Source organism: Cololabis saira, chromosome 3 (genome assembly GCF_033807715.1).
Source record: "Cololabis saira isolate AMF1-May2022 chromosome 3, fColSai1.1, whole genome shotgun sequence".
NCBI lineage: Eukaryota > Metazoa > Chordata > Actinopteri > Beloniformes > Belonidae > Cololabis > Cololabis saira.
Genome location: NC_084589.1, coordinates 29206556 through 29230251, shown reverse-complemented (window position 1 = coordinate 29230251; position 23696 = coordinate 29206556). Strand labels below are relative to the sequence as shown.

The window sequence follows — 23696 nt, the reverse complement described above, 5'->3', positions numbered from 1 at the left end:
GCATAGAGGAGATCTCAGGGATTGCCAGCCAGTGCAGCTGTCCTGAATGGGAGACACAACGCAACCGATATATGGTGCATGTGTCCCAAGTAGAGAGAGAAACAGAGAAGGGGAGGCCGATATTGTTTTATTATTTGCCGAGAAAAAAAAAAGTGCAAGCACATGTTTGATTGCAAAATGCTGAAATAAGGAGCTTACAGCACTGAGCTGACTCTGAGGCAGTCGCCATAACAACCAGGAACATTTGTACAAATAGTCCCCTTAACACTGTCCTTTGTTTGGTCAGCAAAGGGTAAGAAGGGAGCGAAGCTTTTATCCAGCACAACACAGGGCCACAAAGACACCATAAACTAAAGCAGAAAAAAAAAGTCAATGTTTTAACTAGCAGGAACAAAAGTGGCCGCAGCCATCCGAGAACATTGTTGTTTGAGAAGTCAAGTGGTGTTGAACAGCTGTGGTTAGTGCTTAGAGGGAAGGAGAAGGGCCCAGTGTGTTCTGGAGGAGCAAGCACATGAGTCTGCAGCACATGAGTCTGCAGCCCCGTCTATACTCACGTTTTGTCTCAGCTAATCCGTGAGCAGTACTAATGAATACTTATGAGCAGCTGCTGTTTCTGTACCACACAAAAAAAAACACAACTGACAGGAGGTACACCGTTGACAGAAGATAGATACGCAGAAGAACTTCTTTAGTTGGAAGCCATTGCATCATTTAAGATAGTTTGCCAGGCACTATAATTAGATCGCTTCAGTGAAAAGCTGGCAACACAGCCTTGGCTCTGCTCAGCGTCTTTTTAGCGAGCCCCTCGTGTTGGATCTGCATGTTAGCATTTGTTATTCCTTCCAGCTGTTTAATGAAGCTATCGCAAAAAAAAAAAAATAAATCACTGGCGACCTCATCTAATTTTGCATGTTTTAGCCCATTAACTGCAAACTGTGTATGTTTTCCATCATTTCCGACCATTTTCTAAAGTATATCATAATTTATAAGCCATTTCTGTGATTTCCTACAGTCCAGACAGCCATTTGTTTCAGTTTGTGTCAGTGCAAAATAGAAATCAAGTTGCACAGGCTTGAAATCTGAGAGGTAATCAATCACAATCAATGCTGAACCCATTTTTTTCCCCTGTCAGTTACGTCATCATCATCCAAGACTCGAGAGAGCTTCTGAACAGCAACATAAGCAGAGTTTCACCCATAAATTACACAATTGCCCTGTTCTCCTATTTCTTGGTTATCTTCCAAGGTTTGGGGAGTCAAATATATGCAGCTGCCCATAATGATGCTACTTACCAAATATAGCTTACCATTTTCATTATCTCAGGTAAGCCATCAATCTAATAATTGCTAATTAGCACCGAATCCCGAGGAAAAGTGATTAGTTTAGCAGTTACGGTTATGAAAAAAGTAGTGTACGAATTAAGAAAAGTAATATAAAGACCTTTTATAACCTCCTGGTTATGTGAGAAATGAGTTGGCTCACTAAAATAAGAATGTGTCCTCCAAGTACCATGTATAATATATCTGTTACAAATACAAAGACTATCCATCCAATAGCTGTAGAGATATTTCAGCCTGGACAGAAGCAGAAAACCTGTAGCTGCTCCACCCCTAAGGCTAAAAGCAGAACTTGATCTCATTTGTTTTCATCTGCCACATGTTGATATATCGTCTAACAATGTGCAGTTTGTTTTAGGAGAAATTGGAGGAATGATTTACAAATGTATGGAGTTGGTAATAAAGGAAAGCCTTGAGCCTTACTTTCTTCCTTTAATGTCTTTCTTGTTCCTGACACAGAACACAATGTGTGAAGTCTCAAGTCATGGCCAGATAAAGTAACACACTGCCAGTTAGACATGACTAATGGTCACTGGGGAGACACGGAGTAGTGAGCTCTTTGTTTTGGATTTCCGTCAGCGTGCAAGGAAACTGATTACGTCCTCTATTACTCTTTGATTCCTGGAGAGAAGAAAATGAGCATAAACCTTTAATCTTTGCAACAGTTTGTAGGATGCGGCTGTTTCCGGCCACGGAAACAAGGTCATCTGGTGGATTTCTTGAAAATAGGCTAGCTTTGTGTGAAAGTCTGGCTCGAGTGAAGTGCTGATACCTGTGGGGCCGCTGTTTCCTTGTTTGTCCTGAAGTCTTTTGCTTCTTTCATCCATTTTCAAATTTTCCTTCAGCTAATTTTTTTTTCAATTTGAAACTATTAAAGGAGCATGAGGCAGGATTTATGAAAAAAATGCGTATACGTATATGCGTATAAGTTTTCTAGTAATAATGTCAGATAAAGCATTTCAAACCAAAAAGAATGAGCCCTCTAGTGTACCGTATTTTCGCGACCATAAGGCGCACATTTTTTTTTTTTTTTTTTTTTTAAATGTCCCGGGCGCCTTTTGAAACAGTGCGCCGTGTCTATTACCTGAATTACGGTAATGTAAGGCCGGCCACCATGAGAACGGTAAAGGGAGAAGGGGGCGGGTGAAGCCCCCATGAGTTGCGACGTGAATGAGACTCCACTGAGCTGTTTAATGCGAAACAGAAGATGAAGACTTTTAAGGATTTGCTTGATGTGTAAAGTGAAATAAAATACAATCAAACTAAGTTTTGCTCCGCTCTATTTAAATAAGCACACTTGTGTGTGTGTGTTCTGCAGCGCGCGTGTGTTTTGCATGTCGGGAACCGAGGAAGCACCTGCCGTGGGTTTGCGGGTCCGATCGCCGCATCCCCGCTGCAGATCCGGCTGAAATGCCGGTGCTCTTTCCCCGGGAGCCCCTACTACAAGTCCATGTGGGCTCCTCCGGTCCCGGCCGGTCGGAACCGTCCACATTCCCCGGTTAAAGCCGCGGTGACGGGCGCTGCTGCAGCCGACTTCCTGGTTCCCAAAGCGGTCCGATGACCTGGTTCCCGGCCGCTTTGGGAGCAGAGATTTCTGGGGTACGTCTTAGGTTGGATCAGCTTCACCCTCCGAAATTTGCAGCCAAATCTGTCGGTTACAAACCTGGTACCGGATCCCGACATGCGCGGGTGTGTTCGCAGCGCGACACACACACTTACTGGTTTATGTGGCGCTTGACTGGCGCAGCTGATGGACAGAAACTGTATGGTGATTTTTAAAAGAAAAACTTTGCATAAGACGTTTCCAGCCGGAGTCATTATAAGGGCGAATGAAAAGGGGTGGCTGGATGAAGGGATGATGATCAAGAAGCTGAGACAGGTCTGGAAATTTGGACTGGCGCAGCTGAATTAACGGAGCTCCTGTCGCATACAATCCGGTACCGGATCCCCGACAGCGCGTGTGTGTGAGCGGGTCCAGCGCGAGGGTCCCGGGACGCGGGACCCTGGACCGCCGCGGGACCAGCGCGGGGGGGGGGGGGGGGGGGGGGGCGGACCGGGACCCGGTCCAGCGCGGGGGAGCAGACGGGGAGCGGGACCCGGGACCGCCGCGGTCGGGATCCGCAACAGCACAACGGGGTATGAAAAGTTTATTTAGTCTTGTGCTTGCCTGCCACGCTGATGGACAGAAACTGCCGCCGATGGTGATTTTTAAAAGAAAAGCGTTCCCTAAAGAGACTTTTCCAGCCAGAGTGAAATGAAAAGGGCTGGATGGATGAGGAGATGATCAGTGGCTGAGACAGGTTTATGTGCAGCAACCCGGTGGTTTTTTTAAATTCTTTAATGCAGAAACAGAATATGAACCTTTGAAGGGTTTGATTGATGTGAAAAGTGAAATAAAATATCAAACTAAGTTTTGCTTCCGCTGTATTTTTAGCGCGTGTGTGTTTTGCAGCGCGTGTGTGTGCAGCTCCGTCTCCGTAGACGGCGCCTTTTGGGTCGGTGCGCCCTATGTGTGTTTTAAAACCAAAAATGACACACAAAACTGAGGGTGCGCCTTTCCACACAGTGCGCCATATGGTCGCGAAAATACGGTATCTCTCCTTTGCCTTGAACAGGCTGTGTGCTGCAAAATGTGCTGCAATTCGGGGGCCGAATTTCCCGCGCTGTCCTGCGGATGTGACGTAACATGACGCTGCATGCGCGTTCTCCCCGTTCTCCTGTGCCGGCTTCGCTGTTGGCTGCAGTACCCCCCCACAGCCGTCGTGGTGAAGGGTGGCGCTAGAGAGTCTCATTTCTTAAAAGGAGCCTCATGCTCCTTTAACTATTCTGACAGTTTTTCTACCCTAAATGGAAATAAAACTAACTTTTTCCTAAAAATTAAAAAAGGGACGCAGAATATTTGTTATTATTTGGCAGGAAGTGGAATTGGGAATCTGGTGTCCTGTACCTGTCCTATATCATGCTTTTGGTCATCAATTGCAATCTGTGTGTCACCATTTTCCTCTGTCCTGAGGAGTGCCAGTCATAACCCTGGAATCTGGGTCCCTGCTCTCCCAAGAGGAAGCAGAATAGAGGAATGGATGAATCACTTACACAGAGCGATGAGTGCTGAAAGTGACTGCAACGGCAGCAGGTGAGTCAGAAAAGCAAATCTAACAGCGTCAACAAGAAAAAAAGAAGAATCGCAGGATGCTGAGCGATGATGGAGGAAGGTGGTGAATCATAATGAAGAAAATGAAAGAGAGACACACATTTCCGTAAAGAATTTAGTAGTGCTTAAAATGAAATCATTCATCAAGACAGGACAGCTAAGCTCAACAACATCATCTCCTCTCTCCCTCACCACCATCCCCCCTCTCCAAAAAAGCTATTCGAAACACACCTCCACAGTGGCAGAAAAGCATTGAAGCAAGTAATATCACAATACATCTTAGATATACTGATGAGAGTTTGACATCGAAGCCCACAACCAAAAGCCTGTGGGAAAAAAAGGAAGTGAACACAACAAAGACAAGCTGATTAACTTGCTGCTACGCAAAACTGAAATCAGTCACAGTCCAGAGAGACAGAGAAAGCAATCTTTTCCCAGTTAAATTAGTTAGGTGCTGTACATCAATACATGATATGAAATGATCTGATCCTTACCAGCTTAAAATTACATAAATGCAACTTCATATGAACAGCAAGTCATTACACATGAAAGTGTCATTATTGTTGAACAAAAGAGGATCTAAAAGACAAAACCACTGTGTGAAAAACCGTACTTCTTCCACAAGAATTAGGAGGATCAGTAGCAGCCAGGCTGCACATTGATTCAGCAAGAATGGCTTTAAATTATAGGGCAGTGTTGACAAGTGATCAGTTGATTGGTTGATCAATTAATCATTAAAATAGCATGAAAATGAAAAAGCTCGATTTGGACAATTATTTTGTAATAATCGGCATCAGGCCAGCTGGAAATACCAACTTGATGCAGCTAACATGCAGCTGCATCTGTTGGCAACTTTGTTTTAAACTCATGACACTGGGCCTGGTTTAACTTTAATTCTAAAAATCTATTTAATAAATGCTTACTTTTGCACAATATATAAAATGTATACCAGTACTTTAACATATGGTAAGATAACTGAAATCATCCTAACAAAGTGGCCAGAAAAATAAAAAAAAAAAATAAGAAAATAAAAAAGTTTTTTGCATTTTGACAGAACTCAAATTTGCAGATTTGGCTTCACTCAGTCTACAATGGACAGACAACCATGGTTTACTGTCCAGGGTGTGACGCCTGCCTTTCACCGAAAGACTGCTGGGATAGGTATAGAAGATGAGGCAGTAATAGAGTCCTGTATTAAAAGCACCGCATTTAGTCATCTCTGGTGGAGCTGGGTCATCGTGATCCAGCACGATGCCTTTCAAAAAAGCAGTCAACAGAAAATAAGCCTGAGCAGATATGCATCAGACTGTAACAAAACCAAGCTCAGAAGCTGTCTGGTTCCTAGTGCGATACAGTTAATAACTATAAATGGGGGAAAAAATGAAAAGATGGGGTTTTAAAGCTTAAATTTAACAAAAAAAGAAACAAAACGAAGGCATCGTTAGCTTATCTTTCTTGTTCATAAACTGTATCAAGTGAACATGCTCAGCATGAAAAACTGCTGAAAAACAAACATACATCATTTCTTTTGGAAAACCGATTGTGAATGACATCGCCTGGAACAGTTTTGTTTCTCAAAGCGAGAGATGTGCATGTCTGTGCATGTAGTTACACAGTACTCAGCCATTTTTTCCCTCGTTAATCTGTCTGGAATGAGACAAGTTCAGTTTCAAGTGAGAGTACGTTAATTAAAGGGTCTGCCACACCTCTTCTCAAAGTAAAAACCTACCTGAAAATGAACCTTTGCTGCTACTGTGAGAAAGAAAACTAGCAGAGAAGTTGACCTGAGCCAAAGCATGAGTGTAACATTTATCAGGAAAAACTGACGTTAGTTTGTTAATATGATGTCGTTGCATCTCTAGTTTCTCTGGAGCTGACGTGTGATGGTGAGCTGCAGCCCAATTCCCTGAACTCAATTTGCACAGTCCTACAGCCACCTGTTAGAGAGCAAGTGAGAGGCAGAGGGGAGGACCGCGGGGTGAAAGCAGAGGCATGTGACAGCAGAGTGCTACTCTGACAATGGGCAGAGAGACAAACAAGCAGAAGATAGTCGTGGGGGGAAATTTCCAGCAGTAGTCCTACAGAGACGCTATGAACGCAGCTCTTTACCGGCAGGACGTTAATTATTCATCCAGTGAACAGCTATAGAGATAGAGTGACGGGGGACAAGAGGAGGCATGAGGGAGAGAATGAGGCAAGGAGAGAGGAATGAGGGGTTGAGATAGAGAAAAAGCACAGAGATCAGGTCAAACAGGAATGAGATCAGCGAGACTCAGCATTTCTCGTCAAAGTGAGAAGAACAGTCCAACCCCGGCCCAGCCTTCTCACAGATGTCTTCCTTTCATTATGGATTTTAGCTTTGGAGAAATGAAAGCATTTCCAGCATTTTCAGTCAGCAGCTAAAGTTTTCATTTTGACATTTAGCTACAGCAACAGGTAAACAAGATATACCTTTAGACAAAAGCAAATAATTGATCCAAATGGTGGTCACCTGGTTAATATAAAACTCTCATCGCATAAACATCTCTCTGTTAAAAGCCTCAGGCACAGGCTGATACCTGTGTCATGCTGGCAGTCCTCCTCCTCCCTCCCAGCAGAAAAAAGCCTCCTAGAAAGAGCTAAATTACAGATCGCACTACAGTTTCCTGATGGTAATGTACCCTTTCAAACCTGGTACAGAGAGAGATGGATGCATCCAGCCTACTGGATGTTGTTGTTGTTACAGCTCAGATCCATCTTTCACAAAAGGAAGATGTATCCAAAAAGTAGATAACCTTTGATGTTTAACATGGTTGCCTTGTTCCAAGAAGGTTTCAAAAGTGCTTACGTTGCCAGGAGCCATTAGCAATTATTAGTAATGAACTGAAGCACAAGAGGTACGGTGTGTGCTGACAGCTTGGCTCACAACACTACTACAACGTGAGCATTTGAAATGTGAGGCAGAGAAGAGAACATGAGTGCATGCTGGCTTTGAACTACGCTTTCATCTTTATATGGGTGTATCTTTCCGAATGCGACAATCTCAACTTAAAGTCGTTGGTGAGATGCGTGAAGGAACATCCTTCAGTTTGTCTCGGCTCACTGGATTCTGTTCCCTCAGACCATAAACTGATCAGAGGATTTATAAGGGGAGATAAATTCATAAAACCCTTTGTGGCTCCAAAGTCTAGAAAATTACTTAAAACGATGTCCAGAGAATCAGTTTCGGCTTAAGACTACAAATTTGAAAGTTTAGAAAGAAATGAGCTTAACAGATATCTCTAGCCTGCCCCTCATCCCTGCTTTCGTCTACCATTATCATCAGAGCACGTTCAAACGCTCCAGCGAGCCGTCAACGGCCGAGGTGCGTTGTATGTAAAGCCTTTGCTGGATTTTGACAGCAAAGAAGAGACTGTGAAATAACAAAGAAGACAGTAACTATTCATCAAAATCCAACCGTTTTATTTGAGTGGATCAGCTCACTTTTAATGAGAGCATTTTATCATTTCACAAAGTTATGAGTACTTCAGTTGTAAAGGTATATGCTATGCAGCCTTTCAGATTGTTTCTACTTTACTGCAAGTTGATCTTGAGCTACAAAAACCTGATGAAACATCTTCAGACCCTTTCCATACTTTTTTTTCCTATTCATCAATCTTCACTATATTCTACAATGACAAATGCATAGATATTTAAAGAGTCTTTTATGTACACAAATGAAAATCTCAGTTGATGGGTGATGACAGCACAAAAGTTCTTGAAAAGTGTAACTACCTATGAGACAGCAGGTTTCTGCATTGTCCATCTTGTTTTAGCTCCATAGATCTTGTGCTTGACAGTCACTCCATTGCTTGGTTTTATTTAAGATTTCTGAAGAGAATATTAATAACTGATGTTCATATAATTGGCTTATACTTGCAGGATAGTTTGGATGGATAGTTTGGTTTCTTCTCATATGTTCAACCCAATCAGCAGTGGTTCTCTTAAAGCTGGGAAATCTACTTAACATAAGAGATAAGAGCAAACAAAGACCCTATAAAGAAGATATATCAACTATTGTTGGCTATATGGTGTAGACAAAAAGAAAACAGAAGGGGAACTTTCTCCAGTTTTTATGAAAAGGTTCCTGCTGGCTTGAAGAACCCGATAAACTGCTTCTGACTTGTTAGATTTAGCCAACTGGTGATGGCATTCCTTGGTCAGCCAAGTAGCACAGAGCCCAGTTGTCAGTATGAATGTAGCCTGACTCACCAAACGCTTTCTTCCAGTAAACCTGCCGTTTGGCTGCTCGCTGCGAGCAATATACTTCTTTTCTGCTGCGTGTGAGTTTCCATTTACCATCTTTTTACTTCAGAAATCAAAACCTCTGAGCCAGCATCTTCAACATGAAAAATGTAGAGATATAGATCATGAATATAGCAGCAAGAGCCGATGAAGGGAACTGCTATGGATTGAAAGGAAGAGAAATAAAATAACTGCTTGTTGGCGCTCATATACAACAATGGACACCAGACCTTTTTACAGATCATACAATTTGAAAAGAATAACCAAAGATGTTTATACCAACCCCATAGTAAAACATGGTGATGGTAGTATCATTCTGTGGAGATGTTTTTCTTGGACAGAGACTTGGAAACTAATCAGAATAGAGGAAACCATATATAAAAAACATAGACAGACCCCTTGAAAAGTAAAATCTTTCAGAGAGCTCAAGCTCTCAGGTTGGGGCAAAGGTTTATATTTCAACGAGACAAAAACTTGAAGAATGCAGCCAAGAAAATACTTGGCAAAGCTGGCTTCAGGAAAACTCTGCAAAAGACATGGAGTGACACGGCCAGAGGGTGGAATTAGACCAAGTAGATACACTGAAGACAGACCGAAAAACGCTTTTGCTATGGTGCACCCCATCCAACATGGCTGAGCTTGAACGATTCCACAAAAAACAAGGAGATAAACTTCACAAATTAAAAAAAAAAGCGTTTCAAGCTCTTTGTATAACTCCAACTAGGCTCTGAATATTTATACACAGAGAATACTTCAGCTGTTTTTCCCATTATAAAAGGAAATGTTTACTTTGTAATAACAGATTTGCATATGGATATGGATAAAACAATCCAACTCAAGATGAGTCGACAATATGACCTTCAAAGTCGGTCGCTGCTCATTTTGTAATATATATGGCAGTATTTCTGCAAGTTCTCGAGGTAAAACGAGACATCAAAGAAAGATCTGAAATATCTTGATAAGACACTGGCAAGGTCTTTGAGGAAAACTTAACCCCAGATTGTTTACATCTATACATTACTATCCATTCGGGGCCTCCTCGGCTGAAAGAGCAAACAGATAAATAAACAGGCACAGGGAGAAGAAGTTAGGCTGAGGATCAGATGGATTAGCAGAGGGTGGAGGGGGGACAAATGAGACATGTAGTGCTGCTTCAAAGGAAACAGATAGAAGATAAAGGAGAAATGTTAGATGTAGAGAGATTGAAAGAATGATCTATTAGAGAATTTAAATGAATGTGGGTGCAGGAGGAAGTAATGACATAAGAGAAGGCAGGATTTTTTAGATTTAAGTTTTTTTTTAAGGCGATATCAAATAGCTTTGAAAAGTTACTGACAACTAACGCCCAGGAAAACCTCAGATCTTGCTTTGAAGTGTCACCAACCATTACACAATTAATTTGTTTATGTGACAGTGTTGTTGGGCTTGCTATGCATGTGACCACACACACAGTGCAAATGCAATTCAGAAGTCTAGACTTTAGGGGTAATTGGTTTAGGGAAACAGGGTGGTCAGTAGTCATGCCTTCAAATGGTTTCATTTCCCATTAAAGAGGAGCTGTGGAGAGGAGAAGCAAGTATCTGTGTCGTGTCTTTGGACTTGAGTGAATTTTTTCGACCGACCCATCCGCTCAGTCTGTCGGAAGCCAATTACTCGCAAATGCAGACTTTCTGCCTAATGCAAGTTCGAGATACGGCTCAACCCTGTTACTCAGGGGTTGAAAAACACCATCATTATCAATGTGCTCTTTCATGTGCTTAACTCGTGACATTAGCCCATTCACTATAAAGATCAGGCAACTGTGAAAAACTTGCGGTTCAGTCATTGTGAAGGAGTTGCACAATAAGTGAACATCACTGAGCAGACACACATTTAAAGTCAAACCTTCTTTGGGGCTTTCGATCCATGTCCACCTGCTGAAAGTGTTTTCATCAGGGTCAACAACCAGAAACACAAGTCACAAAGGACTGCCTTCACCAAAATAATGGTCCAGACAGAGAACAACAAACTGAGGTCAATGATCAACCACACCAATTGTAATCCAGCGCTCCCGTTTCTGTGTTTGCATAAAAAAGGGCTTATATGCTTTCTGTCACAAAACAACAGCAATGATTCATCACCGCCTTTATTTTGTTTCTCTCCTTTCATTTACTCCAATAGTTTGTTTTCTGTTCTGAGTTTCCAAATGTCTGTCAATTGACCAATAATAAACATCCCTTCTCAAGACACAGCTGGACAAAACGACTTTCTTGTCTGCATGCATCTCTACAGATAATATTATGCAATACTATTTGTCCAAAGCCTGCCAAGACAAATCAATGAAAACTGTTTCTCCAGTCGGTGCGTGCACATTCATACTCACATAACTGTACTATCCAACTATGTAAAATATCCGTCGTCTTCTTTGATGAACTGCACAGCTGATACAAAGCAGCTTCGAAGTGGCCGATGGCTCTCTTGGGATGTTGTGGAAGAATTAGCAGCCAGATGCCATTTAGACAATGATCCAGCAGACGTGTGGTTACTGTGAGGGATTGTGCACCAACACACTGAAATCCTCCCCACTTTATGCCACTGCCATCTCTACAGAGGCGGGGAGGGAGGGATGCAGCGAGAAAAAGGCATTTTATTGTCTCTATCTATTGGTGAATGCAAAGGCACCCCCACATTCCCACCCCCTCCTCCCCCTAGCACTTTAACAATACTACACCTCCTCTAGATTGCCTGCTCAGTCCTCTGACCAGAATGCATGTCTACCTTTTCTTTTGTATGCGGTGGTTAGGGGGGTTCCTGAACCGCACACAGACTGAAGCCAATCAAGCCACTTCCACTTCCTCACAAGCACATCAGTCAGGAACACGCTGGCAGCAGAAACGCTTGCAGTCACACTCACGTTTTCACCGTCCTCCTTGAGCACAAATGTGCAGCCTGAACACAGCCCTCTGATTTCAAGACAACCTTGTCCTCAGAATAGACAAGTCATTTATTACATAACATGATCAATGCACAGTCAACACACTTTTGTTCTCATTCAAACAAAAAAAAAAAAAAAAAAGTGCTGGTTTAAAGTCAAAACATTCAAGCTGTTAATTCTCAGGGTCTGACATGTTTTCTGTATCAACACCGGCCTCCTCTGCAGTGGTGGTCCACTGGTTTCAGATTTGGTTCTGGTCACTGGTTAGCACCCCTTTCAAGGCCAAAGGTGAGCGAAACCTGACCTGACGGTCTCACTGGAGGTCACAGGGACCCACCACCAACTGTATACATGCAAAAGGTCATCATAAACTAGGAATCCATTCATTATCTGAGGTTTATGGAGCTTGACATCCCCTAAAGGGATAACAGCAACACAAGGGAAGTGAATTAGAGAGAAAAGACTGGTACTTACTAAGCCCAACCCGTGTGACTCCATAAAAGTTAAAAGCAGTGAGTCTGAAGTGAGGTTTTAACATTGATGAGGTGAGGTCTGCATAAAGAAATCCAAAGTGAAAATAGAGGTGTGAAAGCAGAAGTCCAGTCACGACTGGATAACGTTTCCCGTGCAGGACCCGCATTTAGCGCAACGTGGGGAAGTCTAGGTCATCATATATACACAGTACTGGAGTTGAGGGGGGATGAGGGGGGATGGCATCCCCCCTGAAATAAAAACGGTCAAAATCATCGCCCCTGTAAAACTGCCATCCCCCCTTTCCATCCCTTATGTCATTTCATCAATGAATGCGGTATTACTGCTATTTCAACATTTAGTGTCATCACCAGAACAATAACGCCAGAAAAATAACTTGTTATTTGACAATTTTCACCTGTTTCAAGTAAATTTTCACTTGAAATAAGTAGGAAAATCTGCCAGTGGGACAAGATCTTGTTCCACTGGCAGATTTCTCTACTTATTTCAAGTGAAAATCTACTTGAAACAGGTGAAAATTGTTGTTTTTTCCAGTGATGAGTCTTGTTTTAAGTGTAATGAGATTTTTTTTACTAAAATGAGACATTCTAACTAGAAATAAGACAAATATTCTTGTTAAGATTTTGAGTTTTTACAGTGATCCATTTTACTTATCCTGTGAAGGACAGAGTCATATTGATAAGTTCAGAAAACTGTTTTTAATTGTTGTGTTTTGATGTATTTGATGTAAGCCCAGTGGATATTTAAAGCTTACAGAAGGCTGCGTTTAACTGCTGCTATGTCATTCCTGCAGTATTTCTGCAGGTGCTTTGGTCAGTGCTATTATTTGTAATATATTATATTATATTATATTATATGTAATCAGCAAAAATGATCTGTCCCCATATGATAAAATCCACCATCCCCCCTGATTTTTTTTTACAACTCGAGTAGGCTACTGTATATACATATGCGAATATTTTCGGTTAAGCAAATGCCACGATGTGTCCGCGTTATACACGTGCAGGAGACGGAGCTCTGCGTCGATTTAACGTGGAACCATAATTTAGGCTTCAACAGACGCCTGGCCGCGGCGTGAGAGGCAGGCGCTCACAGAGACAGACAGACAGACAGATATTATTATAGCACCTTATTATGGAATACAGCGCCGGGAGGGGAGAGATGTTCACACTTACCGACAAAAACAGGGGAAAAGTAAGCCTTCACAGCTTCACCGCAGCATAAAGTTTTGGGATAAACTCTATTTAGAAAGCAGTGTCCAGAACAGAAAAGAAGAAGAAGAAAAAAAAATCCTCTGAATAATTCAAAAATAATCTCCCCCGAGGCTTTGGTTCAGTGAACCACCTCAGCTTAAACTGGAAAAAAAAAAAAAAAAAGAAAAAAACAGCCGAGTGCTCGTTGGTCGTTGAAGTTGTCGACTAATATTAAACTTTTGCCCGGCTCTAACGCGTCCGCGGCTCTGGAGGTCGTCACTCGTCAGCGAGGAGGAGCGGAGCTGCACACCGGAGCGAGGCCGTCGCGAGTGCCGGACACAGCGCCTGCTCTCCGGGCAGCCGGGCCAGCAGGCGCCGCCAGGTGCTCATTTACATAACTGCACCGGCTGCGTCCAATCACAGCCCAGAGCCAGGTGTCTCATTGGATATTCAAACAGGCAGCTCGACCAATCAGAGGCGCCGGTGGGCGGGGCTTGAGAGCTGAACAGCAACAGTGAAATGCGATGAAGTATGTGCTGGGACTCTTGTACTGTAGGCACAGCAAAACTGGGATTTTGACTGGGGTATGATATGTGATACAACAACAAATTCTCCCTGCGTGTAAGAAACTGGTTCTGCGGTGCTTTAGACTAAATGTTTGACTGTATAAACGTATAAACTCCTCTAATAATCTGTTCTGCCTGTAAGTATCTGGCAAGTGCCATTCACCGCTGAGACTAGGTATTTTGCCTCCAAAGGAAGCGTTATTACAGAGTAACTGTATACCATTACTGCCTCTGGGCTATAATGACTCAGATTGAAGGTTTTACAGAGATTTTGCAGCAACAGAGCTGGAACCGGGACACTTGTTGATATGGGACCCCGAGGCAACGCAGGACTAAGATGGGGTTTCATCTTTAAAAAGAGCCACATGTGAGAATTTGTATGCTGCATAAAATCAAATGAGAAGCGAGTCAGGGTCTAACAGACTGAGAATAAAAAAGGTCGTAAAGCAGGTGGGGTGTTTGCTTGGGCTTGACTGTCCCTGACTGAGGCAAGGGAAACTTAATCTAGTGCTCAGTTGAACAGAGGGGGACAATAAAGGTCGTTTGCACACTCTGAGCTCCACCTTGGACAAACTGGGAAAGGGAACAATGTATACACACTGAGCTGCCTGCGGCGTGTGTATGAGAGCTCGTGTTAGAGGATCAGAAAGGATATTTTGTTTTATGCAGTCTTGAAATGAGGTTATTTCCATTAATAATGCCATAGATGAAGTTTCTGGTTGATTGACAGGGGTTTTAAAAACAAAATAACAAACAAAAGATCAACATAACAATTTTTTGATAATATATGAGGACCAAAGTTACACTTGTATACGTATACTAAACGTATACGTATACTAAAACACTTTGTATCTCTCAATCAGTTCTCAAAATGATCTCATTTGAACTCTTATTATCTCTCTTTCCTTCTCTCTGCTTCACTTGTGCCATCTTTTCATCAGCCCACCCTTTCTCCCCCACCCTCACCCCTTTACCCTCCCTCCCGCTCACTCTGTCCACCGCTCTTCCCCACTTTCTTTGTCTTTATGAAGACCTGAGTTAAACTTTCATCTGGCGTGGCCTCATTCTCCCTGCATATCATTAACATTCTCTCATCGCTTTACAATTCAGAGATGCACGAAACCAAAGTTTCCTCTTTCTCTGTGCTGAAGCTGTTTTATTAATCCCTCTTTTTGCTACTTGCAACAGTGTTTTCCTGAATGGAGGGCTCTTTTTTTTTATGCTGCAATCAATGCTTTCATGACATATGCCCGTTTCAGCTTCCCCTGAGTGTGTTTCTGTCTAAACTTTCTTTCCCAGCAAGGCAAAGATTTGATGTAGCTAAACTGCGAAATTATGGCAAATATTTCAGGGTTATTATATATTACATCACCGACGAACTGTTAACTGATTCTGTGAAATTATCTTGCTGATGAATGCAGTAATTCTCAGCTCTTATGTCTTTCCCTAGAGCCTTTGCTTTCCCTTTACAGCTCTTTCTGCCATCTACATTGTCCAACTGGCCCTGCTTTGTTCGTTGTCAGGGCAACTGCAAATCCCCTGGCAGAAATTATGACCTTTTTCAGCATTATTCTTTCTCTGTCCCGCGCCGCCTCTGGCCTTTTCTTTTTTTATCTCAGTTTTAAGTTGCCCTGATCTTTTATAACATTTTCTTTTCTATATTTTTCCACAAAACACTTAGTTTCTGTGTAGAGTTTTGGCTTTGTTTTTTGTCCTTCTTTTTTCCTCTCCCTTTTTTTTTGTACGAACACCACCTCCCTCTTCCCCCCTCTACTCGCTTTGAGTGAAAACCAGTGAAGCATAAAAAGCAGGTCTGATCCTGTGAGGAATTCACACAGTGTGAGAGATGAACAGGGAGGGAATGAAAGAGAAAAGTTGTATTGCACTCACGAGGCAGAATTGACAAGTAGCCACTTGGCACTATAGGTAAGAAAAAAAAGAAAGAGAAAAGATTGAGTTACATTAAACATTATGTCTGTCAAGAAGAAGAGGGTGTGTTCCAAGTGAGATAAGACTGTGTTCAAAGTCATAAGAAAGCTTTTAGTTTTTTAAAAGGTAACTGCATTCTGTAGGAAATATGTTTTTATTTTATTTTATCAAAAGCTTATACTCGAAAGGAAGGGCAGGTAATCTATTGCCTGACACTGAGCAAATGTGGTCTGAATTGATTACCTCTCTGTTATCAAAAAACAAAAACGTGAATTAGAAACGGAAGGGTTCACTATAAAGGCATTTCATGAGACAACACACACACTCCCCCAAACTGTCCATTCACCTCCTGTTGTGGCCTGACAGCTGTGCAGGGCTGCAGGATTCACACAACACAGATCAGTTGCAGAATGTGAAGCTTTCTGTATGCTGGGAACCAGTGTAAACCCACATACCAGGCATTCTACCCCCTGAAACATCTCCACCAGTGTCTTCTTCACTTGAAACATTTCAGACCCAAAAGGGCTCCAAATTACAACAGTCAGTGAAACATCCTGGGTCCAAGGGTTAATTTCAGAGCGAAATAAATCTTTTTCCTTTTCTTTTTTCTTAGGCATTCGTGACCTCAGGTCTGTGTTTGGGGTTAAACATGCATGGATGCATGTGTGAGAGTGTGCAGATGTGTGTCTGTGTAAGTGTAACCCTCCCCATGCACCCATGTGCTCTAATATCTGTTTACTGTGACTATCCGTGTCACAGGCCCGGGGCAGGTTGTAGTTGATTGGCCCCTGGAGAGGATCTGGGAGTTGGAAGTGTCAGAGGGGGTCACGGGGTCAGCGTCTGCTCCGGGGGAGGCGCTCGCTTGGGGGGGGAGGGAATGGCGGTTTAAGGGGAAGTGGGGGGAATGACAGTAGGAGATGCAAAACCCTGAGCTTATTCATAATAAACAAAATAGTCTCCTGTCACAGTTGTAACTTGTTAGTTCTCGAATCCGAAAAATCTCAAATCTGTTCATAAACCTTCACTCCAGTAATGTTAACTCTGTTAAACTCAATTACAGACCAAATGCAACTATAACACTTTTCAATTTTCAATTTTTCAGCTATCACAAAGACATGTTCAGAGTCGTTGCCTTTTCCTTTAACAGAACTTTATACGCTGGGAGGAACAGAGGGAACATTTGCTGTTGTTTTGGAAGTGACATTCTTCTATTGTTACTTGTTCTAAGATTTCATCAGCTCAACATATAAAGGCCTGCTATGTTATATTTAGTTTCATAAATCCCCAGATCCTTTCATTGCAGGCAGGTCAGTTTAGCATACAAACCTTATAACCTTATTATAAAGCCAAACTTACTCACTTACTTTCAATATGCAACCTTATTAGTTATTGTAATATTGAACAATGTGGTTTGCTATTGCTTTGCTGTAAGAAGCATGACCTTGCATAAAATAAACATAAGGATAGCAGAAAATTTGTTCCAAGATCAGTGTGTAAAATTCAGCATTAATGGTGCCTGCAAATATGTACAAGTTCCCCACAGTATCTGCAGTAAAGTCATCCCATTACATCACAGATGCTATTTTGTGAAATGCTCTCCCCTTTAGACTACAGGTAGGATGTGCAAGATTTACAACAGAAATTCAAATTTTGATTTATCAGACCACAGGACAGCTTTCCACCCCAATTGAATCCAAAAACCCAGTGAGCAGCAGTATTTCTGGATCTCTTCTATATATGGAATTTGTTTGGATGGTATATAGATTTAACTTGCATTTGAGGATTCACTGATGAAATGTGTTCACTGAATATGAAAAACAGAAGTTTTCCTGATCCCATTCAGCCATCTCCACTAAAGGAACATAAGGTATCTCCAGTGTATCCCACATTCAGTAATGCTTTTTGAACGTCTCTCTTGTGTAAAAGAGGTTTTTCTTGGTATCATAATTTACTTCAGTTGATGAAATCCTCAAATTCCAAGAAAATGTATGCTGAGAAATGTGATTTCACATAAATTTCACAAACTTTAGAAAGGAAAAGTCCTTGATAAAAAGCTTTTCACATGTGTTTGCAGTAAGAGCATACTTAACAATAAAAAGATAAAAGCTTTCAAACAAAGGATTACATAGTAAGAGCATGAAATAAATTAAAATGAATACATTGTAATGAGTGTGAATCTAAAGTCATCATTGATGCACGAACGCAAACAAGCTCTTACAGAGCAGCTAACCTATTCTTGTCTTGGGGATTTTGCTGCTCTGGATGTTTTTTTGTCCTCTTGCTGACTTGTTGAAAGATGTGACATGCACATTGTTTGGAGAATAACAACATTGTTTTTTGTTTTTTTTTAATATCAACCTATTTATTTGTGACAAGCTCCACCAAGTTTGGTTTTATAGTATTATATGACTTTTTTCTTCTACTCTGATCCTTGTTCATTTCAAAATAAACGATCACAGGTATCACATAAACAAAGTGAGTGTAAATTTGAAAAACAAGAAATAACATTTCTTAATTTGAAAATTACTAGTTTCTTATCACTCTTCATTTAAACAAAATGCTGAATATTTTGATGATAGTTGTCTAACATGTTTTATTTTCATTTAACATGGCCGAATGTTCCTAAAATGTCTTTAGGAAGCACATGAGTGTTTTCATGTAAAACTATGGTAAGTCACATGACTGTTATGATTATAGGTCTTTGTTCAACATCTCAAATCATTATGTACCTCAGGGTGGCAGCAGAGGAGAAGTCAGTGGGTCACCAAAATGAGAAGGATCCACTCTCTGGGGAACAAGCATGTCTGGAAACATGTCATAACTCTCCATCCAACTGTTGCTTACATAGTCTGTGGACTGAGGGACAATGACAATGTCATTTCTAGATTCAGTCTGCTTTTAAACTTCAAAGTAGGCCTAGTGTCAGCCCAAAAAAAAGCACCACACCCATTGCATTTAATTCTTCCACTTGAGTGGGGTTTTTTGAACTTTATTTACATTTAAGAAAGGATTAAAAAAAAAAAAAGAAAGAAAAAAAAAACATTACAACATTGGTTCTGAAATCCAAATATAGTTCACGCACTTTCTCCCAGCCAATTTTTATGGCTCCACTGAGCTTCTGTGAAAGCCATCCAAATATCTGCTGGATGAGTCCGATCTTGCCTGGAGAGTCCTGGTGATCCTGCAGATCATGTGAGTGAAGTGTGATGAGCTCAGCGTTGTTGTCAGGGGAATTTGGGCAGCGAGGAGAGGCGGGATGGTGCCGGGGTGCAGGCGTTCCAGACGATCCCTGATTCAGCTGGGACTCTCCGGTGACCCTCTCAGCTGTAGCCTTCACTTCCTTGTGTTTGTGGGAGGGTTGGAGGTGGAGCAGGGGGTGCAGACACTTTGGGTGTCATGTTACTCCCCCCACTCAGAAATCCCCTTCTATTCATCTGCACGTACACACTCCCACACGTCTCGTGTGTGGAGTATAAACCTCGCCATGGCATTTGGAGGGCGCTTTCACAACTGTCGTCCTCTGTTCAGACGGTCACTCAAGCCTCTGTAGCATTTTACTCGCCCCCTTCCTTCCTCTCATCCGATGTTCCCTCACCTGGACTTCCCTCCTACCGTCTTTACCAATTACATGTTTAGTCTTTCTGCACCCTTGGCCAAACAGCAGCTTAAGTCTCCTCAAACATCCATTCCACATTCTCAGGGCATTTGTGTAAAGGCATATAATTATAGCTATCCTTTAATCATCTTAACTAATATTAAAATAGGCCAAAACCCAAGGGGGAGACAAAATCCAGTCCAAGTTTTTTTTAGTTTTTTTTTTTTTTTAATTGTCACAGTTACTCAAGCCTCAACTTCTCCCATGAGATTCTCCAGATCTTATCTTTTAAACCTTCAAGCTGATTGTTGCTGGCTCGTATAAGTGAGAGTGAATGTTGTGGCGGAGAGGAAGGCCCCAGAGACAGGATGGGCTGATGGGTGGACGGAGGAGGACTGGGGAGGTGTGGTGGAGACTTGGAGGGCTTCAGATGAGTGCCATTGCAATGCAGTGAGAGGTGGCGCTAAAAATACTCATTGACACATGGACTCCAACTCACCAGCAGGGCCCCAGACAAACACACCGAGCAATAACCGAAGAGGTGTCATTCATGCATCACTAGGCAAGGAAACACACACAAGAGAACACACGCAGGCCTACACGCTCACAAATCCACAACTTCACCGTCAGTGAGGTAACAATTAAATATAAAACACTGGGGCACAGCATTATTAAACTACAAACCCCAGCTGCCATATTGTCACACTCTACAGGAGGAATAAGGCAAATTGCTTTGTTCACATTATACCGAAAGTTCACCGTAGTAAATGTTGCTTTTGAGTGTGCCCTACGCCGACGTACTGCTGGGAAAGCTTTCCAGGCATCAGTCACCTGAAAAAAAGATACCTTTGCAGTCTGGCTGTTCTTTGTCGTATGTTTTTTACAGAGAGCTCACAAGCGTGGGCGTGGTACTAGCGTGACAATACTGACTCGTCCAACTGTGTGTAGGCACATTTAGTTTGCAATCCACACAATGGAATAAAGTATTTGACCTGAGGGAATTAGTCCTTGCCATACAAAAGTCTCATTTTAAACTTAACTGCAGCATGTGCACAAAGTACAGCATTATTGTGATCAATATTAACCTGAACAATTGAATTAAACACGTTTATTCTATTTACACTATTATGGTTCATTAACATTAATCAAAGATACATTTTAAAGTTCAGGAATTGATAGGTTAATGACCTTTGAAGTTTTTAAATAAATATGTTCCACACAAATTCTAATTTTAATTTTATTTTATTTCTAAGTGTTTGGTTTAATTAGAAAATTGTAAGTGGGATTGACTTTATTCGAAGCAATCTGACACGCAGCTGTCTAGACTGTAACGGCTGGTTGAACTGTGCTGTAAATATGTTTAAAAATGCTGAAAACTTGGATATTTCAACATCAGTGGAGTCAGTGGAGATTGGCTCGCTGTTGGAGCCCGCCTCTAGTGGTTAGTCCACAAACTTCAACTTTTGCTAATACTGGCAAGTTGGAACATTGTTGCTTGGTCCAAACCCTGTATTTGATCTCTTTAATCATCAAAAAGTACATTTTGCTTAATGAGCCACCGGCTTCATATGTGGTCTAAAATCTTTAATGCAAATATTGAGCGCATAGCTTCCCCCTTATTGTTCATGAGAACATTTTCAGAACTATTTCAACTGAAATTGCTACATTTGATTGTTTATTTGCTCAGAACAGGATCTTGGCTCACTGTCATTTAATCTCAGGGACTGTGTCACCAATCTGGGGGTTAGGTTTTAATCTGATATTACATTTTGAAAAACAGGTCAGGAATGTTGTACAGAAAAGGTTTGTATCAACTTTGCCAAATAGCAAAAGTGAAACCAATCTTGACTTGGAGAAATGAATCCAGGCTTTTATCACAGTTCATCTCGACTGCTGTAATGGAGTATATGTCGGCATTAGTCAGACCTCTCTTGCTCGTCTGCAGCTGGTGCAGAACTCTGCTGGTCGCCTGTTAAGTGCTAGCACATCATCTCCATCCTAACATTCCTTCACTGGCTCACTGTGCATTTTAAGCTTTTGTTATTTGTTTTTAAACTGTTGAACAACCTTGCTCCACCACATCTATCTGTTCTGCTTCAGCCTTACTGCCCACCCCGATCCCTAAGATCAGCCGATCGGCTGCTGCTGACAGGGCTGACGAGGCTGAAGCTTTGGAACAAGTTACCCAGAGTGTTGGACAAGCCTCCTCTCTTCCTGTCTTTAAATCTCTTTTAAAAACACACTTTTATTTCTTGGCTTTTAGCACATTGTGACCTTATCTTATCTTGTATGGCACCTTAAAATGCACCTGCTGTGAACCTGTTCCTTTATTTTTTGTATGTTTGTGTTTTTATGTCTTTTAACGCATTTTCTTAACCTATTTTTGTCTTTTTATTTGAATGTACAGCACTTTGGCTACCCCTGTAGAAAACCCTATACAAATAAAGTTGATTGATTGATTGATTGATTGATTGATTGATTGATTGATTGATTGATTGATTGATTGATTGATTGATTGATTGATTGATTGATTGATTGATTGGTTGATTCATTCATTCATTCATTCATTCATTCATTCATTGCTTGACTGATTGGTTGAATGATTGATTCATTCATTCATTGGTTGATTGATTGCTTGATTGCTTGATTGTTTGATTGGTTGCTTGCTTGTTTGATTGATTGATTGACTGATTGATTGATTGATTTATATTAGTGTCATTATTAGTAACAATTGATATTGCTATTAGTTGTTTGTTTTAGAACGTTTTTAGAACAATTTTAAGTAAGTTTGCTCCACTGCTCGTTTGCTGAGAACACTTTCTAGGAAATGTAAGTAGTTTGCTACATTTTATTGGTTGTTTGTTTAAAACACTTCTTCAACAATTTGAAATGAATTCATGAAAAGTTATGGCTTATTTAGTTAGGATGCATTCAGATAAAACATAAGCCAGTTTGCCGTAATGCTGTTTTGCTCTGAATAATGTCGGAACATGTTGCTTGATTAAAACTTCATCAGAACACTTTGAAGTTATTATGCTACATTGCTTATTTGCTCAAACCACTTTCCAAACAATTGAAGGGGTTCATTGCTTTTTAGTGTGTGTTTACTCTGAACTCTTTTTCAACTATTTGAAGTGATTTTTCTACAAGTGATTTTCTAAGAGCTTGTCTATTTAGAAGACATTCTATACAAACTCTAAGCCTGTCATGTGTACATTGCCCATTTGCTCAAATAGTGTTTTCAACAATTTTAGTAATTTACTGCCTTTTATTATTTGTTTTTTTTTTAGAACACTTTCAGAGTGAACTTTGTAGCTTATTTATTTTATTTACTTAGAACGGCTTGTTGTGTTTCAAACAAGTAGAAGTGAGTTTGCTACATTGATTCTCAGAACACTTTCTGACTAGTTTAAAGGTGTTTTGCTACATTTAATTGGCTTTTTTTTGCTGAGAACACTTGTCAAAAATACAAAAAGGAACGTAATTGGATGAAATGCCTTTTCCCAGTATTGTTGCTGGTCCTTCCCTAACAGATACAGTGAGAAGTGAATTCATGGGAGAGGGGCTGGGAGTGAAGCTGCTGCTCCTGCACATCGAGACGAGCCAACTGAGGCATCGAGGCACTTGTGATGCTTCCTGGACATCACCAGCTTTGAAGAAGCTGGTGATGCCTTTTATCACAGGAACGTTGTGTTTCTGTAAAAGGTATCAGTTTATGGAACAATCTGGATACAGAAGCCAAAGAATGCAAATCAAACATTACATTTAAAAGAATAATAAAAGCCAGTTTGATGAAGAAATATCATGATAATTGTTAAGTTAGGTATTCTTTTCTCTCTCTCTTTTTAGCACCATTTTCATATTTTTTTTCTTTGAATCAAAAAAAGAGTACGACTATGTTTGACGACAGCTATTTTGTATTGTATAACTTTGTTTTAGTTTTTTTTATTACATTTATTGGAAAGTGTTTTTTTTAAATTGCGTAATTTGTAATTTGTTTTTGTTTTTTTTTATTATTACATTAATTGAAATTTGATTTCTTAGGAAAAAGGGACAGATAAAATAAGCTTAGACTTCTCTCTGTTCCCTTTCATTCAAGGAAAGAGATTTGTTGTAATTCTGATTCTGATTCTGATTATATTGAACTGTTTTGTTTTTCTTTTAATGAATGAAATAAAGAATAAATCGAAATCGAAATCAAGGTGGACAGGGAGGAGGAGGACTGGGCCTATCTCCTTAGGTTGCTGTCCCTACAA

At 41.0% G+C, this 23696-nt stretch overlaps 1 protein-coding gene across 3 annotated transcripts in view; it reads right to left on the bottom strand.

Moving 5' to 3' along the window:
• The window catches only part of ddr1 (discoidin domain receptor tyrosine kinase 1), a 53638-nt gene extending 39946 nt beyond the window's left edge, over window positions 1-13692 (bottom strand). For all 3 annotated transcript variants that reach the window (XM_061717132.1, XM_061717134.1, XM_061717133.1), the window contains exon 1: window positions 13333-13692. The gene's annotated coding sequence lies outside the window, so the exon portion shown is untranslated. The remainder of the gene's footprint in view (window positions 1-13332) is intronic.
• Window positions 13693-23696: the final 10004 nt, after the last annotated feature.